The 16,235-nt window shown below is 34.6% G+C and overlaps 1 non-coding gene across 1 annotated transcript; it reads left to right on the top strand.

The window, feature by feature from the left end:
• Window positions 1-15,467: 15,467 nt before the first annotated feature.
• LOC139878945 (small nucleolar RNA R71) lies at window positions 15,468-15,574 on the top strand. The gene has a single exon (XR_011769805.1). It is a non-coding gene; the product is annotated as a small nucleolar RNA R71 (small nucleolar RNA).
• Window positions 15,575-16,235: the final 661 nt, after the last annotated feature.

Genomic DNA, 16,235 nt, shown 5'->3' with positions numbered 1-16,235 from the left:
GTATATATTCAATATGATTAATATCAATATAGTTACATTAATATATATTTATATACATTATTGTTTAGTGTTATATTAAAATTTTATAGTTTGTTACATGTACTTATTTAAATAAATAATATTAGTAAGTTTGATTTATATAGTTATATGAAATATTAATAATTATAGTATATATATAAATAGTATATTTTTATGTACAAAATATTTATTTGTTAAGAAAAATAGTTTTTGATGATAATAAAGATGTACTAATAATAATAATAATGATAATAATATTAATATTAGTAATAATCATTTTAGTGTTAATATTGTTAATGTTAATTCAAATAATAATAATTAATAATAATAATAATAATAATAATAATGATAATAATAATAAGAAGTAATACTACCTTAAAAAGAGTTTATAAGCTTTTTCCAAAAACAATTGCCACGGCCCGGGCTCGAACCCAAGATCTCTCGCTTATCAAGCACTCTCAAACCACTGCTCTATCTACTTCTTTTCTGTTAAACTTAGGATTCTAACTTACTTATCTAGTATATTTTTCTATTCTTCTTTTCGGCCCAATAAAGAAAGAATCCCGGCCCAACTGTTAAACCATATATTACTCGACCCAATAATTCATATTCTAATTATTAATTCACCCCTACAAGCTAAGCCCAACATAAAATAAATATGAAGCCCAAACATCAAATCCTTATTAATCCATGCAAGTCCGGTATTTAAAAAAAATATATACGCGTGCAGTTCCTGGCTTGCCTGACTTCGCAAAGAAAGAAAAAAAATACCATAATTGTTGATCAATCACGTGTCTACTAAAATATTATAAAGGGGTTCCGTTTTCTTTTTTTCCTTTTATAATCAAATGGGTTTGCTTTAATAAAGTATCGGCCATGATGTGTTCTTAATTCCCACTTGAATCTAATCATTCTTCTCCTAATCACGTTACTTTCATCATTATTATTATCACACTCATCTTATTATATTCGTTATTAAAACAGAAAGAGGAGGCTGTAACATATGCGATTTAAAAGTAACTTCATCATTTAAAATCGAATGGGAAGTGATTAGTGGAATTGGAAACAGCAAACAGGAAATAGCAGCGATATAGCAGCTGTATAGAGTGGTTTTTGAGGTACGTTTTGAATAAGGAAATAGTAGCAAAAAAATATATGATAGTTTGACATAAAATAACAGTAGTAGCAGGAGGTTGCAGGTGTCTTCGAAGCTGTCTTTTCAGCTGAAACAGACTCCATTGCAGCAGAAAATTTGGGTTTCGATGGGGAAACAGATGGATCGTAATAGCAGCAGTCCCGGTTCAGTTATAAATAGGAAAAGAAGCTGTAGCAGGAGTAGAATAAGAAGAGAAACATAAAGCTACAGTGGTATTTCTTCAAATGTAATAGAAATAGTTAGCAGTTACAGCGGGTTCGATGGTGTTACCTCTTGGTTAATAACATCAGTTTGAAATAGGAAAGAATGGCAACAACAACAATAGATCATGGGAACAGTTTATGATGGAACCGAAGAAAAGGATTAGAAATAGAAAAAAAATAATGAAGCAGCAGTGATGATTACAATGTTATGATAGTTTGGAGGGTGATCTAGGTTGTTGTGGGTTTTAACCGAGAAGAAAGGTGGCGATTTGCAATGTCTGAATCAAAATAATCGAACAACAAATGGGTTTTAAAGAGGTGAAGTGAGAGTGATGGAGTGTGTATTTCTTGCATCGAACCACAAACAGAAACAGGCTACAGCTCGAATAAAACATGTGATGGTTTTGATGATGGTGTCAAGTATCATAGCAAGAGAAAGGAAGTGATGGTGCAGTGGGGTGATGGGTTGATCAAGTAGCACTGGTGATAGATGGATGGGTGTTTGTAATGAATTGTGTATATGTAGTTTAATAGTTGGGTGGTAGTGTTTTTCCATCATGCCAACGATATATATGTATATTCTTATATATTTAGAATAATTAGATAATGGAGGACAACCTAGTACAATCATTCAATAATCACGGACTCAAATAATTTGATTCATATCTATATAATAATATAATTAATACTAAACGTGCAAGAATAAACAGTTCTCTAATAATTGTTGCCGACAATTCCTTCGAAGTGATATATCGTACTCCGTTGTAAATTAGTGGCGGTTAAAAAATCCTCAGAAAAATCCCAAATTTTCACAGTAATTATCTTTATTTATTTCGGTCATTAATTTATTAAATAAAATTACATCAACTGTCCCTCTCAATTATGGGTAAAATATAAAAAGTTCTAAAATTTAACAAACAACTCCTAAATACATTTTTAATAAGCCTAAAATTTATAGAACTCATTTTAGGATCACCATTTATTTTAAAATTATACAAGTTTGAAATTAACTTGTTTAATATCAATCGGAACATCAACGAGTATTACAATTAGTTAATATTTATTTTTAATATACTTTATTTGAATATAGTTATGTTTTAAATAATAATTATTATAATATCATATTTTATTTTATTAATTTTTAATAACAACAACATATAATACTTCAAATTATATTTCGAATTATTATTTATATATACATACACACATATCTATTTACAATTAATTTTTCGTGAATCGTCGAGAGCAGTCGAAGGTCAATTGAATATATGAAACAGTTCCAAAATTTTCGAGACTCAACATTATAGACTTTGCTTATCGTGTCGATTATAGATTATGATGAAGTTTAAATTTGGTCAGAAATTCCCGGGTCGTCACAGTACCTACCCGTTAAAGAAATTTCGTCCCGAAATTTGAGTGAGGTGGTCATGACTAACAATAAAACTGTTTTCATGACGAATATGAGTCGATAAATAAAGTTTTATCATCATTGATTAATATAGATAAAACGATTCGATTACTTGAAGCGTATGAGTGAAGCTATTGCAAAAGATTGAAATAGGAAAAGTAAAGATTCGTCTTATCTTTTGACAGAGTCAGGGTTGAATTTAGAAAATAACGTGCGTCTTGGTTGAATTCCGGAATTCAAGGGATTTAAAGAAAATCTTCGAAATTTGAGGGATTTGATTCTTCGGCGAGTAAGGAAATTAAGATCTCTATAATTAAATACGGTGATCTACCTCGATTACTCTGCCTGATATTTCTATTATAAATTAAACTTTTCCGTTCCATTATTCTCACCATTCGTATACTTTCTTTCTTAGTTTATACATCCAAAAGATTGTGAAAATGCTTAATCCAGTTCTAATCCTTGATATTTTTCTAATTATCATTTCTGTCATCCTTCTTTTCAATCTTCCATCAGAAGAATCTGTTTACTTCTACTATTACCTTGGGGTGATACTGTTCTTAATTATACCGTGTCTTTATATTGCTATTCGTATTAATATCAACGGTTTGTAATTTCTGTGTTGTTGTTGGGTTTTATATCTTCCCTTATATTTCGATGTCCTTGCTTCTGTCTCCTATAATCATTATCATCCACAGTTAATGCTCTCTCCTATTTGCTGCGATTTATACCCCCTTTCGATTTCGGAGCTTCATGCTTTTGTTTTCTTTTCGCAAGTAACGGTCTAGAATTCATAGGTGTGGAGTTTCGAATAAGCTTAATGTTCTAAACAAGGAAGAACGTAATAGCACGATTTGATTTGTCAAATTACCAGAATCACTGAGAATAGAACTATCAAGAATATATTTTCTTGATGTGCTCAGAAGTTAATCAGAATGAAAGAGTTATGTAACATGACACATGATGATGTTATAATCTGTTAATCATCATGTTCCATTTAGAAACTCAGCATGACTTTTTGTAATATAATCACGTTGATCAAGATTCATTATATTATACTAACTCATGCATCAGTTCCCAACATTACTTCCATAACATTCATATTTTAAGCTCGAAAGTTTACAGAATATAGAAACTAACAGTTTCTATATGATGTAACACTGATAGTACAAAGAGATTAATGATTTCAGATGAGAACAGTTATGAAAATATCTTCAGAAATATGGAGGATATTTATAATGAAAGATACGATAATATCTTTGAATATCTAAGATCAGAGGATGATGGAGACTATTGTCTGCAAGGGTTTAGAGTAAGGAGCAAGATATTCGCTAAAGACTTCAGCAGGCATTGAATTATTTGGATTCTTTGAAGTCAAACTTATTCTTTGTGATTTGTCCACGGTTTCCTTCATAGTTTCGCATAATCCGCTTTTCGGTACTAAATTTTCTATTGAGTGTTTCCAATACTCCATTCTTTATCATCAACTTTTGACTGTTGAGGTCATTTACAGTTTTTGTTGCTTCATTCAACTTTTTAAAATTCAGAGCATTAATTTACAGACTAGGTGCTTTTTGGAATTTCAGAATGAAAGATCATAATTCTAAGAGATAAGTGTCATACATATAAGTGTTGATGTAGATATGCTGTGAGTTTTCAAAGTACTGATTGTTGATTCCCGGTAATTGGTATGGAAGTTCTCATTACAAGATGCGGATGAGTATATGATAGGGTTTCAATGAATAAATATAATGATTTATCAGAGAGATTTAAGCCAAGAAGCATCGAGGTTGTTGGTACGACTGCTGGTAATATGGTGGAATATAAAAGAATTCTCCGGTATCAAAAGGGTAATCGTATATATCAGGATTATAGTAAGACTACTTCGAATGAAAAGTTGAAGTTGACTTGCTGGAGCTGTGACAAAATTGGCTACTTTGAAAAGGGATCACAAAGTTATTTTTGCTAATAAATTCCAAAGGATCTGACGCGGCTATGTGTTAAACTTCTACTCAGTTGCTGAGAGTTTCTCAGGTGCATAACTATATGCATAAATCTTTTCTTCCGTAGATGAAGTGCGGTTGATTCATCCTATCGATTGAGGTGTTTTCAAGAATCATGAAAGGTTTGAACGCAGATTGTAATCGTCGAGATACAAATGAGGTTTATGATGAAATCAAGTGGAAAACTTGAAGAATTATTTAGTTTCATATATTATAATCAGTATTTTAATTCATTTTAATTGTCCAATATTATTCGTCCATAGTCGATAGTCCACAGTTAACAGTCCAATCATTCATATATAGTTTAATATATAACATTCGAATTAATTAATACGTATCGTGACCCGTGTACATGTCTCAGACTCGATCACAACTCAAACTATATATATTATTTGAGAATCAACCTCAACCCAGTATGGAGAACTCGATCATTACTGCATATAGAGTGTCTATAGTGATTCCAAATAATATATATAGATGTGTCGATATGATATGTCAAAACCTTGTATACGTGTCCCGATATATAAAGTGCGTAAAATAAATAACAGAAATTAAATGATGATAAATAAAATTGCGAGAATTAAAATTATGATAAATAAATTGCGATAAATAAAAGAAAATACGGAATTAACAGTTAGCTAGGAACAGTTAGCGTGGATTCTTAACAAAATTTCTCATAGTTAAATTGTTTGTTTCTAACAAATTTTATTTTGTCCAATGTTTTCTTCATTATGCCACTTGTTAGATTCTGATAGATCAAAATCCAAATATGAAATTGAATGAAAAAAGTTGTGATGAACGGATTCGTACTTCTGTGGTTGTAAGTAGGATAGTAAATGACTGTTGAATCAGATTCGAAGAATGTAGAGTGTAACTTATTAATGTGAAATCTAAATATTTCTCGGATATTACCTACCCGTTAAAATATTTTCACCATTAACAGTTTGTACAAAAGAATTTTTAATTACAATCTTTATGAAAACATATATACATATATATTTTCTTCAGATGTAATCATAGATTTAATGAGTTAATATGATATTAAACTCATATGATTTTCGGTTTGAGCTAGAATAAGTAACCTCTAAGAGTATTAGGAACTACATATTCTGCGCAGAATATTAATGAAGTTATGGGTCGATACTTCATCGGTTATTGTTGTTGGTACTCCTTGGTATCTATGGTGCGTATGATGTTAATGTTCGTGGGACAGATTGCGAATTTGAGGTGTGAGATGTGGATGTTGCTGTTGCTGGATGGTGGTGGTACTGTTGATGTTGTTGATGGTGGTACTGTTTATGCTGCTGGTGCTGCTGCTGGTGTTTGTAACCTTCGTACTATATTATCCAAAGCCATTACCCGAGCGCGAAGCTCGTTGACTTCTTCTATTATTCCAGGATGATTGTCGGTTCGGACGAGCGGATAAATAAAATCTAAAATTTGGTATAGTATATAATCGTGACGAGATACTCTGGAAATGAGAGAAAAATGGTGTTTCGGACAGGTTCGCCGGTAAGTGCTTCAGGTTCTTCGCCAAGAGGACAATGTGGTGGATGGAAAGGATCGCCTTCTTCTTGTCTCCAGTGATTGAGGAGGCTACGAACCCATCCCTAATTCATCCAAAATAGATGATGGCTGATTGGTTGATCCGTTCCAGTCACACTGCTTTCGGAGCTTGAATGGGATTCCATTTCAGAATCAGAGTGACTTGAACAGGTGACGAATTCCATTTTGTACGAATGGATAAAGGATTTTTAGATATGAAATTATTTTCTGGCTAACGGTTGGTATTCTAATTATATAGAATATTTATGTATATAGAACAAAAGATTTCATAAATTACGGAGGAATTTACGGAATATGACAGGTAAAGTTTACATTAATAGATACGATAAGATATGATTTAGCAGATACGCTAAGATATGAATTTTTATCTATACACTATTCATGCAATCAATGCAACCAGACGTGTCTAGACTAAGAATGATAAGCAGGAAATTTTTGACACAAAATGATAAGCAAAACTTTTCGACATGCAGACCAGATTCAAGTCCAGACTTATTAATATAACCTAACAACTACTAGGTCGAAGTCCAGACTCACTAATGTATCCTAACAACTACTAGTTAGACACACTAATCCAAGACCTGGTTCGCTACGACCACCGCTCTGATACCAACTCTAATGACCCGTCCTAATCCATCTGGACGAAGTCCATATCGATTACAAACGATTCACAATAGTTTATTACATCACGAGGTACTTGACCTCTATATGATACATTTTACAAACATTGCATTCGTTTTTGAAAAGACAATCTTTCATTACATCAAAAGTTGACGGCATGCATACCATTTCATAATATATTCAACTATAATAGACTTAATAATAATCTTGATGAACTCGACGACTCGAATGCAACGTCTTTTGAAATATGCCATGAATGACTCCAAGTAATATCCCTAAAATGAGCAAATGCACAGCGGAAGATTTCTTTCGTACCTGAGAATAAACATGCTTTCAAGTGTCAACCAAAAGGTTGGTGAGTTCATTAGTTTACATAAATAATCATTTCCATCATTTTAATAGACCACAAGAATTTCATTTCTATTTCTCATAAATATACGTCCCATGCATAGAGACAAAAATAATCATTCATATGGAGAACACCTGGTAACCGACATTCACAATATGCATATAAGAATATCCCCATCATTCCGGGATCCTCCTTCGGACATGATATTAATTTCGAAGTACTAAAGCATCCGGTACCCTGGATGGGGCTTGTTGGGCCTGATAGATCTATCTTTAGGATTCGCGTCAATTAGGGTGTCTGTTCCCTAATTCTTAGATTACCAGACTTAATAAAAAAAAGGGGCATATTCGATTTCGATAATTCAACCATAGAATGTAGTTTCGATTACTCGTGTCTATTTTGTAAAACAGTTATAAAAGCGCATGTATTCTCAGTCCCAAAAATATATATTGCAATAGCATTTAAAAAGGGAGCAAATGAAACTCACCTAATGTATTTTGTAGTAAAAATACATATGGCTATATTGAAACAATGCAGGGTTGGCCTTGGATTCACGAACCTATATCATTTGTATATTTATTAATACACATAATTGTAATCGAAAAAATTTATTTATTATATCATAATTTATATATTATATATTTAATTTGTGTATATATTCAATATGATTAATATCAATATAGTTACATTAATATATATTTATATACATTATTGTTTAGTGTTATATTAAAATTTAATAGTTTGTTACATGAACTTATTTAAATAAATAATATTAGTAAGTTTGATTTGTATAGTTATATGAAATATTAATAATTATAGTATATATATAAATAGTATATTTTTATCTACAAAATATTTATTTGTTAAGAAAAATAGTTTTTGATGATAATAAAGATGTACTAATAATAATAATGATAATAATATTAATATTAGTAATAATCATTTTAGTGTTAATATTGTTAATGTTAATTCAAATAATAATAATAAATAATAATAATAATGATAATAATAATAATAAGAAGTAATACTACCTTAAAAAAAGTTTATAAGCTTTTTCCAAAAACAATTGCCACGGCCCGGGCTCGAACCCAAGACCTCTCGCTTATCAAGCACTCTCAAACCACTGCTCTATCTACTTCTTTTCTGTTAAACTTAGGATTCTAACTTACTTATCTAGTATATTTTTCTATTCTTCTTTTCGGCCCAATAAAGAAAGAATCCTGGCCCAACTGTTAAACCATATCTTACTCGGCCCAATACTTCATATTCTAATTATTGATTCACCCCTACAAGCTAAGCCCAACATAAAATAAATATGAAGCCCAAACATCAAATCCTTATTAATCCATGCAAGTCCGGTATTTAAAAATATATATATAAGCGTGCAGTTCCTGGCTTGCCTGACTTCGCAAAGAAAGAAAAAAAATACCATAATTGTTGATCAATCACGTGTCTACTAAAATATTATAAAGGGGTTCCGTTTTCTTCAAATGATAGTTTGACATAAAATAACAGTAGTAGCAGGAGGTTGCAGGTGTCTTCGAAGCTGTCTTTTCAGCTGAAACAGACTCCATTGCAGTAGAAAATTTGGGTTTCGATGGGGAAACAGATGCATCGTAATAGCAGCAGTCCCGGTTCAGTTATAAATAGGAAAAGAAGCTGTAGCAGGAGTAGAATAAGAAGAGAAACATAAAGCTACAATGGTATTTCTTCAAATGTAACAGAAATAGTTAGCAGTTACAGCGTGTTCAATGGTGTTACCTCTTGGTTAATAACATCAGTTTGAAATAGGAAAGAACGGCAACAACAACAATAGATCACGGGAACGGTTTATGATGGAACCGAAGAAAAGGATTAGAAATAGAAAAAAAATAATGTAGCAGTAGTGATGATTACAATGTTATGATAGTTTGGAGGGTGATCTAGGTTGTTGTGGGTTTTAACCGAGAAGAAAGGTGGCGATTTGCAATGTCTGAATCAAAATAATCGAACAACAAATGGGTTTTAAAGAGGTGAAGTGAGAGTGATGGAGTGTGTATTTCTTGCATTGAACCACAAACAGAAACATGCTACAGCTCGAATAAAATATGTGATGGTTTTGATGATGGTGTCAAGTATCATAGCAAGAGAAAGGAAGTGATGGTGCAGTGGGGTGATGGGTTGATCAAGTAGCATTGGTGATATATGGATGGGTGTTTGTAATGAATTGTGTATATGTAGTTTAATAGTTGGGTGGTAGTGTTTTTCCATCATGCCAACGATATATATGTATATTCTTATATATTTAGAATAATTAGATAATGGAGGACAACCCTAGTACAATCATTCGATAATCATGGACTTAAATAATTTGATTCATATCTATATAATAATATAATTAATACTAAACGTGCAAGAATAAATAGTTCTCTAATAATTGTTGCCGACAATTCCTTCGAAGTGATATATCGTACTCCGTTGTAAATTAGTGGCGGTTAAAAAATCCTCAGAAAAATCCCAAATGTTCACAGTAAGTATCTTTATTTATTTCGGTCATTAATTTATTAAATAAAAATTACATCAACTGTCCCTCTCAATTATGGGTAAAATATAAAAAGTTCTAAAATTTAACAAACAACTCCTAAATACATTTTTAATAAGCCTAAAATTTATAGAACTCATTTTAGGATCACCGTTTATTTTAAAATTATACAAGTTTGAAATTAACTTGTTTAATATCAATCGGAACATCAACGATTATTACAATCAGTTAATATTTATTTTTAATATACTTTATTTAAATATAGTTATGTTTTAAATAATAATTATTATAATATCATATTTTATTTTATTAATTTTTAATAACAACAACCTATAATACTTCAAATTATATTTCGAATTATTATTTATATATACATACACACATATCTATTTACAATTAATTTTTCGTGAATCATCGAGAGCAGTCGAAGGTCAATTGAATATATGAAATAGTTCCAAAATTTTCGAGACTCAACATTATAGACTTTGCTTATCGTGTCGATTATAGATTATGATGAAGTTTAAATTTGGTCAGAAATTCCCGGGTCGTCACACAGGCCGTATGCAAGGCAGGCCGGATGGTGGGTCGTGTGGTGGCACATATCTGGCAGGCCGTATCCATAGTGGCAGGCCGTATGGCAGGCCGTATGGCTTGCTGATCAGCCTTGATTCCCTGGATCATAACTTGATTTCTTGTCTTTCACCGTTTTCGATCTAGAATCTTCATTTTAGCTTCGATTCTCTTGATTCTTTTTGCACCTCCTTCGTAATTACTTGTTCTTTAATTCTAACTGACGAAGTGGGTATTTTGCCAACAAAGTTCGAATCTTTCTTGTTTTTGGGCTTTAATACCGAGGTGAAAACGTGACTTTTTAGCCGATATCAAATATCCCACACTTAGACTTTGCTTGTCCTCAAGCAAACTCTCATTTTTAAGAATCTTTTCGACGTTTCTTTTCTAATAGCCTAAGTGGTTTGCTTTTATAAGAGCAAAAAGATAAGGTGAGTCATCTATGTTAGGATTGAAATTATCTCTGCAAGCATGCGAGGAGGTTACATGACATATGCTAGCTTTCACGGGTCACTCAAATCACTCAAGTGTTTAGGGTTCCCTATAGATCTAAGAAATGAATACGCTCGTAGCCAGTCATGCTGCACCCATCGTCATAGGCTTGATAAAGACTCAAATCCTTGCTGCTAACGCGAGAACGGTAGTAATCTCAGCTTTACGGGTCATTTGTCAATGATGGAGAAGTAATTTTGAAGTGGTAGTGAAGTTGTTTTTGAGGGGTGAGATAAAAGGGTAATGTAGTCTCTAAAAAGACTTTTATTCGGATAGATAGGAGTGCTGAAGTATTTTGAGAAGCACTTTTGAACTTTTATCTTCATTTGATAATCATTTTCGGTCGAGTTCTCTTCGGCATTTCTCTATTTTAGTTCTGCTCCTTTTTTCAGAACTATATATATATATATATATATATATATATATATATATATATATATATATAAATTTTTTTTTTTTGAGACTTCATCTCGAGAAACTTTTTGCCGGTAAACTTTTTCAAGACCTTTGCCATGATACTTGAGAGGTTTATAACATCGGGTTTTCGGAAGGAATCTCATTTTCTGAGTTTTTCGAATAAATAGTAAAGGTGATGTGGATGTGGTGGTGGAGTAGAAGTAGTGGAGGTGTGGAAGGTTTATGTTTGACAAATGGGTAGCTATTTTGATTACAACCGAATCACGCTTTGCTGCTTGGAGATGTAGATCTAAAGCAAGTTCTGATTCTGAGCACAGACATCGGCACTCTCAACGGAAAATAGTGAAGCATTAAAGATGAATGCTGGTCTTATTTGGGGTGCCTCACCATAATCAATTTAGGTCGATAATGCCTTAGTCATGCAATGCTCTATTAGAGATTTCAATCTAACAAGATTTCCACCTTACTTAAGCCTTATTTTTATTGACAAACGTTTTAGGTTTTCAAAAATACTTTTTCGAAAAGGGTTTCTTTTGCAAAAATTTTAAAATTTGGCTTAAGGACTTGGAATCTTCGTAATGGTTTATTATAATACAGCATAAAAAGATACCAACATCCCACACTTAGACGAACATTGTCCTCAATGTTCCTAGTATATCCCACACTTAGTAGTTTTAGTTGAAGATTTGGGAGTGTTTGTCTAGTGTTTTGATTGGGTGTTATCCCACAGTTAGTGATAACCTAGGATGTGGTATAGTTTGAATCTTGAGATAGTAGCGAAAGAAAGTAATACCCCTAGCAGATGCGGCTGGTTTCCTTGCTTCTTTATCGGCTCATTTGTCATCCTTTATTCTTCTACTTTATTGCACGGGTTGCCTCCCGAGAAGCGCTTTTGTTTAAGGTCGTTGGCTCGATCGTAGTGATGCTTCAAAAAGCAAACATTCCTCGTTGATTGTTGTGATCTTGGTCTTCTCAAGGGAATGTGAGTCTTGGTGGATAAGTCCTGAGAAAGTGTCGGACCAACAGTGGTAACAGATCCGGTACTTCTCTTGAAGATCTTCTGAACGATAAGTAGTGCGCAGTTTCGGCTCTTGATAAGACTTGAAGTCCGATGAGAATATGATCCATAGCTCTGCTGGTTGATCCATGAATGTCAATCATGGTAGCAGTGCTGGTGTTGATGATTTCTCTGACGGGATGCTCATTTCGGAGGTCTTCAAACAATGTCAGAAACTGTATCTTTAGAATTTCGAAGTCTTCGGAACGGTGATCTCCACAGTAGGAGTCTGTAGCTTTGCACAGATTAGTTAAGAGACGAAGCTGGAAAGAAGTGAACAGCAATCCTGATCCAAGTATTAATTTCACCGTCTTTGAGTATATCTCCCGACATCCAGCTTTAAATGTGAAACTAGGGTCTGTGGACTCGTGGAAGATACGTGATAGCTGCTTCGTAACATAGGTGACAATGTTAACTCGATCTGGTTCAAGATGAGAGAACGGATTGTTTCGTCTTGCTTCCTCCATAACAGCGTCTTGCAACTCTTTAATAATCAGATCAGCGTGGTGATCAATTGTTACGTAAATCACTAGTCTGTCTGGTGTGCTTTCGAAATTATCTCAAAGAGCGAAAAGACTATGAATATTCTCGATCATTTGCAAATCAGAGTGATAAGTCGGGCGTCCGGTGAAAAGATCCATATGCTTCCGGATGAGAGTCAGTAGTGCTCGTTGGTTTTGTGAGAACGGAAGTGCATATCCGGCTAAGGTGTTATAAACCCTAGAGTAAATGGTCTTCTGATCTCGACAGAATCTTGTTTCGAGAATAGTACGAACCACTGAATTATGCTCACGTTTCCTTTCTTCGTGATAGATATGACCGTGAAGAGAATTGATAAAGTCTTGAATGCGTTCTTCTAGGATTTCAACATCATTGTCTTCTCTTCGGAGATAGAGGTAGTGCTCTTCTCTGATAGCCATGATTCGTTCTGTTAAGCGTAGCGAAAAATCAATGGTTGACTTTCGGATGGCTTCGAGAATGTCTTCAAAATCATCGGTATCATTGATGAAGGTGACCATATCCGCATGTGTGGATATAACCGGAATTTGATCTGAAGAAGAGTCCGGCTCCCCTTGATCTGGTTTGGTTGAGTTAGTCAGAATGTCTTCATGATGCTCTTCCTCGTCAGCATCGGTATCTTGATCCTCTGAGGATGCGTCTGATGAAAGGGTTTCATCAGTATTTTGATTCTCCACTTTGATACTTACAGGATCAATTTCTATATCCTTAACCTCAGCCTTGTCGGTCTTCTTCTTGAAGCGAATGATTAAACTGTGATCTGCCGTCTCAAGCGTCATTATTTCTTCTTGACGCTCAGTGCTTGGAATGGGTGTTGTCACATTTTCTTTTACGTCTTCCATTTCCTCTTCCTCTTCAGATTCCTCCTCTTCCTCTATTTCTTCGCTGGGATCCTCTTCTTCCATTTCTGGGTCGTCTACAGGCTGTGATTCGACACCCATCTCGATATCATTGGCTGGTGGTGAGGACTCGTCATCGGAAGTGATCCGTCTAGTGGAAATAGCAAACATCTCTGCCTGTCCAGAAAGATCGGTTGGTTGGTCAATTTTGAAGGTAACGCTCTCCCCATGTGATCGTAAGATCATGGTTTGATTGTACACATCAATGACAGTCCTAGCCGTATTCATAAAAGGTCTCCCTAACACTACTTGGGTGTGTAGGTCTTCCTTAATATCCATTACTACGAAATCCGTAGGATACAAGAATTTGTCGACTTTCACCAAGACATTCTCAACTATGCCCTTAGGATATCGAATTGTATGATCGGCAAGTTGGATTGTCATTTTGGTTGGTGACAAGTCTCTTAACTCTAATCTCTTATAGAGAGAGTATGGGATTAGGTTGATACTTGCTCCTAAATCTGCTAGCGCATGAATGGTTCTAGATTGGTAGATTGAACACGGGAATACGAATCGACATGTATCTCCTAGCTTTGGTGGTAGAGAGTTTCTGAGTAATGCAGAGCATTCTTCACTCAATGGAATTTTTTTAGAGTCTGGTATCCTCTCCTTTGTAGAAAGAAGCCTTCGGATGTATATCTTCTGGTTGGGAACTTTGGACATGGTGTCCAGGAATCTGCCATCTAGTTTGAAGGAATCAAGCTTAGATGGTTCTTCTTGTAGCCTTCCAGGATAAGGTACGCGAACTAGAGTTTCAGGGGTCAGCTTCTGAGTAATGTTGATTTGTTCTTGAGCCTAGCTGATCTTCTCCTTGGTTCTTCCTCTGGGATTACGGAATCCATTTGCTTTGCTTCTTCTATGTGGGGATTCTGGATAGTATTATTTGGCAATCTTCCCCGCGGTCGGGTTTCAAGGCGTTGTGATAATTGTTCGAGCTGCGTTTCCAAACTTTTGAGCAGAGCCAATTGATTTCTCATTAGTATATCCGTCTGATCTTGTCTGGCTGTAGTTATCTGATTTAGCTGTTGTTGTCCTTGAATGAACTGAGTTAATTGATCATCAGCTCCGAGAGTAGGGTTATTTACTTTTGTAATCTGGGTGGTAGGGGAAATTTCCTCAACTGGGGGACCAGTGAGTGGAAGTGGTTGATCGTAGGTCAATTGAGATTTTTGGGATGGATAAGGTGGATAGCGATAGCAGAAAGGTTGATTGCTTCGCTGAAATTGATTAACCCTTGGTGGTTGATTGAATCCAGGATTTGGTGGACGAGCTGGGTATTGGACGTAACAGACTGAACCGTCAGGGTTTTCGTACTCAACTTGATAGTCTTCAGTGGGTTGCAGGTTGGTACAATTAACACAAGCCTGAGCTTGGTTAACCTGCTGCGGCTGCGTCTTCAATTCTCCTAGTTTGTTGGCAAGAGATTCCATCTTATCCGTGAGGGATTTGATGGCCTTCGTTTGATTGTTAAGTGCAGAGAGTGGGGCAGATGATGAAGTTGTTTCACCACTGTTCCAGTCATGATGATGCATTGTCATGTTCTCGAGCAACTCTCATGCTTCGTCTGCGGTTTGGTTCATCAGATTCCTTTGAGCTGCTGCATCGATCGTCGTCCTATGATTTACCGTAAGACCATTGTAGATGGTACAGATTTGGACTGACCGTTCTAATTGGTGATTAGGGCATTTCTTCAGCAGGGTTTTAAAACGCTCCCATGCAGTGTAAAGAGATTCATCATAACTTTGTTTGAAGTTAATGATGTCATTCTTCAGTTTGGTTTGTTTAGAAGGAGGGAAATATTTGGTTAGGAATTTAGTGGCCATCTCCGTCCATGACGTGATGGAATCTTTTTCCAGTCCTTCAAACCAAGTTTGAGCATGATGAGTGAGAGAATAGGGGAACAAGTATAGCCGGACTATATCTTGTCCTATCCTTGGCTGTTTATAGGAGTTCGAAAGAGATATGAATTTATCAAGGTGAGAATTAGGATCGTCATTCGGTAATCCATGAAACTGGCAGCTATTCAGAATGAGCTGGATGATGTGATGCTTTAACTCGAACGAGTGTCCTTGAATCTCTGGAAATCTGATTGGTCCTCCTCGACCTTCAATCGAGGGTTTGGTGTTTTCTGCTAAAGTAACGCGTAACGCCATTTGGTTTCTGATTCTTGCTTCCTTGCGTGCTTTAGAGATTATTGCGTCTGGATCAGGTACGAATAACAACGGCCCTAGTCTAGATCGGGTTTGGGTCATACACTGGGTATGCCTTTTTGTTTTTAATTTTTCTAAATTATATTAAGCTAAACTAAACTAATTTAATTCTAAGGTAATCTAAATTTAACTTAAGCTAATCTAAGGTAATCTAATCTAAGGTAACCTAAGGTAATCTAAAGTAATTAACTAACTATCCTACGGTGGAATATGTTTTTGGTTCTGG

Source organism: Rutidosis leptorrhynchoides, chromosome 11, assembly GCF_046630445.1.
Source record: "Rutidosis leptorrhynchoides isolate AG116_Rl617_1_P2 chromosome 11, CSIRO_AGI_Rlap_v1, whole genome shotgun sequence".
NCBI lineage: Eukaryota > Viridiplantae > Streptophyta > Magnoliopsida > Asterales > Asteraceae > Rutidosis > Rutidosis leptorrhynchoides.
This window is presented reverse-complemented; position numbering and strand designations above follow the sequence as displayed.